Consider the following 9723-nt stretch of genomic DNA (forward strand, 5'->3'; position numbering starts at 1 on the left):
TTGCGTAGGTCCAGTCAGTAACTTTTAGTGCCACAAAGGTTTTGAGGACGGTGAAGTTTCACTGGAAAGTGAACTTCAGACTATTACTTTCACCTACTTGAACTTATGAAATCCCTTCCTTCCTCTTGAAGAAGTCGATTCTCATTTTCACTGAGAGAGTGAAAATGAGAATTGTATGCCACGCTGCTGTTGATGTAAAAGTTGTAAGCCTGTTGCCTCTGAACAATGGCGTGAGCAGCCCCTTCTCGCTCATGTTGTTCACCCGCTGATACACTGAAAATGATGAATCCTTCTGCAACCAAATCCAACCTGTTCTCAGAAACAGCAGGGGGATGAATATATTACAGCATGGCGATTCATTAGCTGAATGTCAACCACTATGTGTGCGCAGACAGGGCCTTGCCTTTTAACCATAGTTCACCACATGAAAGAGGACCCAGAGTTATACTTGAGTCATCCAGAAGATAATTTAATAACTTGCTACAATAGTACTGTGTATTTAGATAAAGAATATTCGCTGAAACTTAATCTGAGACACTTTGACCTCTATAAAGTGATGGGTTTTTTGGTTTGTATTTTTTGTTTTTTTTACTGTGATAGAATCTTTTTCATTTTCTTATCTGAATATGACTGAGTATGGGTTTATGAGCAGCCACCCTCTCATATTAGCTGGTCCAAGAATCAACAGACACCACAGATCCACAAGGATCTTTGCCAGTTTATTATGGACTGCAACCAGGAAAAGGGATTTTATGTGTTAAACAACTTAGAACACAACAAAGAACTATCATAAATAGCTACAGTATAAGGCTAACAGTCTTAACTTGATATCTATTGAGCAGCTGCTCCACAGATTTTAATTATATCACCTAGATTGGGTTGTACAGTCTATTTTTAATGTTGCCAAAGTTCTTAGGAATTACTCGCTTGTCGTATAACATGTAACGTCTTTAAGGCTTGTCGATTGTTTTGTGCTAAAAATGTAATAAAATAAAGACCAAAAAATGCATATATGTACTGCTTATTGATCTAAAACAAGAATCAAGAGCACAAACAGGAACTAGAAAGACAGATGATGTTTTCTCCAATATTTAATTCCCTTAGTTGGTTACCAGATTTGAATTTAAAATCATTCTTCTCACATAGAAAGTCCTGAATGATCAGTCTCCATCATATCTTAAAGACCTTATGGTGTCATTTAATCCTGAAAGAGCATTTTGCTCTTAGACTGCTGGCTTATTTTTGGTTCCAAAAAGTAGAATGGGAGGTAGAGTACTCCGCTATCAGGACCCTCTCTTTTAGAACCAGTTCCCAGTTTGGATTCAGGACACAGGCATCCTGCCTACTTCTAAGATTAGGCTTAAAACTTTAATTTCTAATGAAGTTTACATTTAGGGCTGGATCAGGTGACCTTGAAGTATCCCTTAGTTATGCAGCAGGACTTCTAATGATGCACTGAGCATTTCTCTACATGTTTATGCCATTACAGCAGGTCATTAACGTTTGTCTTCTCTCTCCTAGGGTTTGTGTGTTGTCCTCATGCCTGATGATGTCTTTCTGTTTCGTTTGCCAAAAGTCTCTTGCTGCTAGAAGAGAGTTCTTCCTCCCTACAATCACCGAGTACTTAGTCATGGGGATTCTCAGCTTGTTGAGCTTCTCTCTCTAATATTGTAAGGTCTTTAAATTTCAATACCCTGAGGTGACTGTTGTTGTAAACTGGCACTATATAAAGAAAACCGAACCGAATTCAATTTACTAGGGTATGTTATCCTCCGCATGTGTTCATTTGAAAGCTCTGAGCAGAGGTGTCAATGATCTGACAGTTTTGTTTAGGTCTTTGGCTTCACATTTATCATAGATTTAAAATCAAATAGATACTTTTATATTCTCTTTCCCAGCATGCCAAGCTCTTTTATACCTGTATTTGCTTAAAATTAGGTAAGAGAAGTGTCAGCTCTCTTGCACTGCTGTCTGCAAGACCACCTGCTTTGGACTTTCAGGGTCCAGTTATAAAATTCACACATTGCCGAACTCCCACAAACTTCCAAGACGCTACTTTAAAGTTAAACTACACAGTATAAACAAATACAAACCAGTCAAAAAGTCAAAACTATAATTTTATACACATTTATACACAAAAACCTGTGCATATCTCTACATATAACACAGTGACAGTGTTTCAGAGTCAGTAGCTCTCTGTAATAGCATTTATAAAGATCTAAAAATATTCAACTAAGCCAAACTGTTAGGTTACTGGTGTAATATTTTCACATCAAATTTTTATTGATTGTGCTTTTTTGTGAAATGGTAATGTAATGTGTACATAGGGCTGTTCGATATAGTGATATATATCGGATGACGATATAAAAACATCTATCGTTTCCTATTACGCTATCGTTTGTTTCGTGGTGTTGCAAAATAAACCGTTTACAGCAATATTTTTTCATGGTTTTGATGGCCACTGTAGTGGCTATATTAATTTCTTAAAGTTCTCTCTTTCTTATATATACCACACTACTGACGGACAAGCCACTGTTTTTACGTGTTGTCATTAGCAACAATGATGGTAAAACCATCACGTGGCTCCGCTGTCCGCTTGTTTGTTTTCCACGTAAACCTTTCACAATAAAGCTCAAGAGCCTGTTGAGACTTTTCAAAATAAACTGAATCACGTGAAAGAGTATGCAGAGAGTTTACGGATGGGAAGCGAAAAAGAGCTGTCAGGTGCTAAAAAATAAACCTTAGACTCAAACTGTGAAAGAAAACGGCGGCAATTACAACTTATGTCTAAAAATGCATAGTTTCATGCATCGGTTAAAAGACTGGACTCCAGGTAAAGGGCGCCCAGCTGGAAACACTTCACGCAAGCTGAGTTGCCCGAGATTCACAGAATTCACAGAAAATGTTACATTTTTGTGATTAATATAGTTGTCAAGACGATAAATGTCTTATATCGGGATATGAGATTTTGGTCATATCGCACAGCCCTATGTGTACATGTACTAAGTGTTGAGTGAGATGAATTTCTTCATTTGTTACAATATTTAACAAGCTAGCAGGAGTAAATGGAGTTTGCCCGATTGTCAAGATAAATTTTACAAAATTAAAAATTCAGTTTATTGTTCAAAGCACTTTAAGTAATTTGCGTCTATCCAAGATTAAAGGATCTAACACTTTCTGCAATGCAGGTCAGGCTGCTTCTTTTATTCACAGCCATTCTAAATTTTTAAAGGTTGCCAGATGTGATTTTTTTTTTAAATCCGCCTAGTAACATCAGCATTTACCCACTCATATGCTCCCATTAACACAGCTACCCTTTGTAATATCAGTGTAAATTTTTTTAATAAAACCTGTTAGCAAGGATCATAATACAGCTGTTCATCTATTGCAATGAAAGCGTTCAGTGAGGGATTTTTCCTGTGCCCTTCAAGAGGATGAAGGTAAAAATATTAATGTCACAGTATTATCTTTATCTGTCATTCACAGAGTATTTCACTGCAAACTTGGTACAGCCTGAAATTTTTGAGAAAAATCCCCAAGGCCAATTCATGCAGTAGAAAGATATGACCTCGGCATAGAAAAAGAAAGGCCAGAATTCAGTTTTTAATACTTAATTTTGAAGTCACTGCTGGTAAGTGATCTTCACGCTCTCTGCATACTAATTTGCACAGATGTCGTCCTTGAGAACCGTGTGATTAATAATGGATACAGTGTGACTATATGCCAATGGCTGGGCAGATCTGTAGAGCAGTGAACTGCAACACCGGGTTTGAAAATGTGCCTCTCTCCATCTCCACATCTCGAATAGAGTGTGTTTAAATTAACTGGGACAAATAAGAGTTAAATTCTCCACATTCAAAACTGATCCTGTCTCGTGCTTCTGTAGCAAGAGAATATGGGAAATCAGAGAAATTTGAACATGTAGTCAGAGCCTGCATCACAAATATCTACAGCACGTTTTTCTGAAACTGTTCCTAAGAATATGCATCTGTGAAATCTATTCATAAAAATATGGGCACCCTCAGTAAAATAAAATAAATGAAAAATCGTACTGTATTTACGCAGGGATATTTTCAGAAGGAATACAGTGGATTAACGCCACGGTAGATTTTCAGAGCATCAAAGCTCAGCTCAAAGGACTCCTTACCTTACTCTCATCCTATTTTAACAAAATGTAAATAAATAAATTAAAAAATTAAAGACCAGTCAAATTACTATTCAAATTCAGTCAAAAGCTCCCCTTGAGATGATGTGATATGCATGTGTTGCTAGACTACTATTACAACACTCAGCTCTTAATTCAGATACGTGCAGAAAAAAATTTTGCATACCAAGCCAGTAACATCTGCGTCATTCCACCTTTCGATGCATCTTCATTGGAGGGTAAGACTGTACTCAAAAAACATTTTATTTTAGCCTGAGTGCAATGCAAGAGAAGTCAAGCCTGCAGAACATTGTTATTTAACACTATGTGTAAAACAAATACATTAACCAACTGTATTTGCGAGAGGCCCCTTTCACATCTCTTCAAAAGTTTAAACAGAAAGCAAGCAAGTTAAACATTCATTATCAAACAAAACTGAACCGCTCTATTAAAATTTAGCAAAGAGATACCATATCTGGGCCAAAGAAGACACCAAAGTAGTCTTGTTAACTAACGGTTTAGTGCTGATGAAGGCACACTGTGCATTAAAATTTTAGCAATTTAATAAACCCAGGGTCTTAAATGAATATGAGTGGTCCAGTTCTTTCTTTGAGTTCAGTCTTTATGAAATGACCCAGGGATACACTTCTCTTTCTCTGCTACACTGGCTGCTTCTGTGAGGTGTCTGAAGCGCACCTCTTTATATTTCCTTCAATTCTTTTTCAGCCGTCATTAAACGAAGGCTCGAGTTTCTTTTTTGTTGCACTGTATGAACTACTTTGAAAATGGAAGAACAGATGGAGTTTTATTGCAATCCTAAAAAAAACATATCAAGGGGAAATGGTGGATGAAGAAGTCTTTGCCTGAATTACAAGAGAGTCCATTTATTGGCACTTGCTTTACGAAGTACACTATAGTGACATGCACCATTTGCCCTAATGGTGGTAAAGTCTTAATTCTACATCTCCTGGAAATAGAAAGTTTGCTATTCTTGATCCGTTTAATAGGTAGTTGCGGACAAATTAGATCTGCAATAACATTAGAAATTCAAAATGTAGCTATTGCACAAGGTTGTTTTCATGGACAGTAACTAGGCCTCTGCTGCAGCACCTCGCAGGTCTGTGATACTCCTGGTAACCATTGGAAACAGTCCTCCAACCTGAAGGATGGGACCTGCCAATGATTCTCCCTTGTGCGCAAGCCACAAGACTCGCAGGCCATGTTGATTTACTGACAAAAACAAGGTCCCCCTCTGAGTGAGCCAATGTTGGTGTGGAACACACCACTCAAACAGGATATTTCACTCTTTACTGGAGCTCATCTCTCAAAGGTAATGGCTTGGAAAATCTGAACTCTTTAAAAAGCAACAGGCACTATAAGACTATTATACATTTCTTATCCTACTGACATTGCCATCACAGCTTAGACAAGCTGATACAGGGTCACTAGATTATTACTTTCTCATAAGCAGTACAGTCAAAAACAGAGGTTTCATGTAGTTTCATGTAGTGGTTTCATGTAGTGATGTCTGCCAGTGAGCATGGCAGGCTGATACAGTGTTAATCCCAACCACTACTCCTACAGGACCAAAATAATTTCAGGCTCTTATAGGATGTGGAAGTTGGAATCCTTCCAGGAGTAGTGGGTGACAGTTCAGCCCTTTTGATTGGTACCTGGTATGTCTGTGGAATTTTAAATTTCAGAAAGCACCTCAATCCAATGGGTGATCAGGCCACAGCAAACCACCTATTAAAGAGTCTGAAAATGTATCCATGTACCACAAGAACATATGGTCAATAGTTAGTGTACAAGACTTACCTCGCTAAGCCGGCTTATACTTTAGCTCATAGCACTCCTAAGCTCCTTAACGAGTAAGCTCAAATTGAGCTAATTATTCAGAGACAACCTCCGTCTCATGGAACGCAGCCAGGGATGAGAACCTAGCACCATAAATTTGGCAATTGGGCAGTGCAACACATGGAAGCTGTGTAATTACCTAGTAAAGAAAAGCAAAAAGAACTGCAGGAACGTATTGTATGTACTCTATGGATTGCTCCCGACAAAAGTGTCAATATGCTTATTAGTCTACAGGTTGTCTCACATAGGGCTTTTGTCAATCACAATATTTTGTGTGCTTAAACTGTCTTGTAACTATATCTTCATCCTTCAGTTATTTCTTGTATGTCTTCTAATTCAGAGCTGGTTTCTGTCTGCAAAGAGCTGACTCACACTGTTAATTGTTATTCATCTTAATATGGCTTCCCCGTGTGCTTTTGTCATTTTAATTTAGTTACTTCAAAGTCAAAACCTTCTTTGATTGTGCTGTTCAGTTATGTTGCTCACTCAAACCAGAAAATGGGTTCGCTGTGCAAATCATTTTGGAGTTATTACGAGTTTGTGAAGACTGTAAATATGTTAGATAAAACAGTAATACACTATAACGAGCAAAACATGTTACTGGATTTTTTTTCTCAAAGTTTCGCATGTGCTGTGTTTATAATAAAATAAATAGTTGATCGAAATTCTCCTCGTCAGCTGAAATACACTTGCATCTAAGCTTCAAAATAACAAATGGGTCTGTAACAGCGTACCATCAGCAAAGATACCTCATTGCATTTATATTCTAAAGCCTGCTCGAGCTTCTTTTTCCTGGTACATCTGCATTGATTTTCCCATGTATGAAAAATGCTCGCTGAGCCACTTCATCACCTGCCATACTGACAACTTTATAATTTCATTTTGGTTATTAGCATATTACCTAAAACCTAATTTATGAAAGACTATTGGAGCACCTTTGAGGTTCACTGTTGCGCAAAGTAAACATAATTGTCTGTGTAAAATTCTACAGTAATCTAATGCAACACAACTGACAGAGTTACTAACAAAGACAAAATAATACAGGGAAGATAATCATGGATTTGAATAACAGTCAGGTAGACCTTTCTATTGGAATCATAATGAACTTCATCTGTACTCGTATTCTAACGTCGGGGGCAGTAGGAAAGTGGTGAAAGCCGCAGTGCATGGGGTGTAAATTAGGTATAAGTAAGATACCACTTTGTATGAATATATATAATATGTATAAAAATTATGGTGATGCCAGCCAAATTAGATGTAAATACTATGCAAAAAACCAAAGAGTGACAAAAAAAAAAAAAAAAAAAAAAAAAAAAAAAAAAATCACCTTTCTCTGCTGTGCATCAGAACAGTGCATTCATTATATGCATTGTGTAAGACGATTCAGTTTTCTGAAGGCAAATGATGGTAATAATGTCTGAGCTGAGCTAAATTATGTACGACTCAAAACCGAAAAAAAATTATTTCAAACATGATTTTGAAAGCTCTCCATCATTTCCTTCGTTTTTGCAGCTTTGAATTAGGCCTGAATATTACGAGACTTGTGTTCCGTTGGTTTAGTTTACAGGTTCTTGCACACACCTGCCTTCTGTCAGTAACAACATCAACATGCGGCAGATTTTACATCAACAAAATCACATTACATTACAGAGATATTTCAGACACTTTGGCTATTTAGATTCATATCCATCACACAACACCATCTGATCAGGCTCCAATTCATACTGCAGCACGGTAGCAACCCCAGATATAGACCCGGAGTCATATTCAGTAACAAGACGAACAAGGGGTCCCGCAGCAGATGGCATGGGTCTCGTGGAGCCCTGATATCGACAGCATGGAGACGGAACTGAGACAGATTTAATCCAGACAACTGTCACAATCTGTCGAAGATGCTTGGAACAACCTACCTGTCAAGTACGGGCGGGACGGAATATCCCCGCGGCAATTGATCATATGGTTTCCTCTTGATACACATCATTAATACACTGGCACCAAATATTGAAAATAACTATATTTTTATTAAAACATGCAGACTTTCTGACACCAGTTTGATTTAAAAGAGCCACTACTTAATGCCCCATGGTGGTGCCGCTTATAAAATGAATGCAAGAAGAAAATGGCAGACAGGCTATTAAATGCACTGTACTCTAATAAAATGTACTGATAATAAGACCAATACACAAATCCACACAGACATAGTGCAGTGACTACTCTTGGATGTTTGTTTGTTTTTTTTCATGGCATCTGCACTTAAGTTCTGGTGCCTAAAATTTTGCCTAGCTGTTGAAGCTGTCCCACTCAACTGCTGAATTTCCAATACTGCTCAGTCTTAGTTTAACATTAACCAATTCATTAATCTATTCACAGTTCTTGAATTTGAAAAATATCAAGTTACCTAAATGAACAGTAAGGATGATGCAAGTGTTCACTGACTAAGCAGAAACATTATAGTGCGAGGCTGTGGGAGGGACCGTCAGTGCCACAGTAGAACTCTGTTTGTATCAAGTGATCTACAGCGTAATAGGCCTCGCTACCACACAAGGTATTTTACCTAGAGCCAAATCATTTGGAACCTATTAAGTGTGCTTGGATCAGAATGTGCTGTAGGCTCATCAGCCATATGTTAGGCATCCGATTAGACGAGAACCATGCTGAGAGAAACACTACCCCTCAAGTCAAACACAAGGGTGCATCTGTTTTGAGAAGACTTTTTTTATACCTTCAAGTCTCTTTATTGCATATTTAATTGAAAAGGATGGCTGATTTAAAGTGTCATGGTTTGCCAACGCATTACCTACTTTGAAAGGCCTTACAGCGTTTGCTACAATAAGCCTTTTTTCCATATATGGTCAACTTCCACTTGCAACATTTTATGTTTAAAATATAGTGGAAAAGAATGGACAGAAAGAAAAGTATAAAAGATATATGTATCGTAGTGATTTTGCTGCACTCCAGCACACTATATGATGATTACATGACACACACTTTATCCAGCTGAGCCACCAGGATGCCACGAATACCTAATAGGTTTGAGAGATGTTTGCAGCCATGGCAACACAACAAATAAGACCAACGTGTCTTATCAACAAGCTTACAAAGGAAGGGAAACGGAGAAGGTGAGCCACAATGCAACACAAGTGAAAAAGCAAATGGCATTGTCAACAAGCTCAAGTGATTGGGGAGCTTCAGGAAGGAAATCTGCTCAAAGCTCTGGCTTCTCACAATATTCCAATAGGAGTTTTGTAGTTTTTCAAGCAGACTAAAAAATATCTTTATCAGGTCACACTATAAGTGAATTCTGTGGACATCAGCATTATAAGCTCTACGATTTCTTTAATGTATGATTTCAAACCAAACGATCTGGTGCTTATTTGTTATGATTAAATGGAAAGCCACTGAAGGCTGTACAATGCACAGCAGATTTCACTGTCTAATATAATGAAGTCAGTTCCAGCAGAGCTGCACAAGTGACAGCCAGCTGCCAAGCATCTCACTTGTTCGGCTGTCTAATCTCAAAATTACTGACATGTCAAAATTCAAAGTCTTTCACAGCAATAAAGATATTCATGAGGAATTCTGTAATTTCATGATTGAACCTGACCGTTAAAGGTTTTAACGTACTCCGCATTCCAGATGAAGACACGGTCCTCTCAAATCTTCTCGGTAATGTGATACATGCGATTCATGTTTTTACACAATTAAGCTCAAGAGTATCTGCT

General features: G+C 37.8%; 1 protein-coding gene across 4 annotated transcripts in view; it reads right to left on the reverse strand.

Annotated features, from left to right (window-relative positions):
• lrfn1 (leucine rich repeat and fibronectin type III domain containing 1) overlaps positions 1 to 9723 on the reverse strand; it is a 132781-nt gene that overhangs the window by 108321 nt on the left and 14737 nt on the right. The gene's annotated exons all lie outside the window — the stretch shown is intronic.

This window comes from Simochromis diagramma, unplaced genomic scaffold, assembly GCF_900408965.1.
Source record: "Simochromis diagramma unplaced genomic scaffold, fSimDia1.1 OVJJ01000344.1, whole genome shotgun sequence".
NCBI lineage: Eukaryota > Metazoa > Chordata > Actinopteri > Cichliformes > Cichlidae > Simochromis > Simochromis diagramma.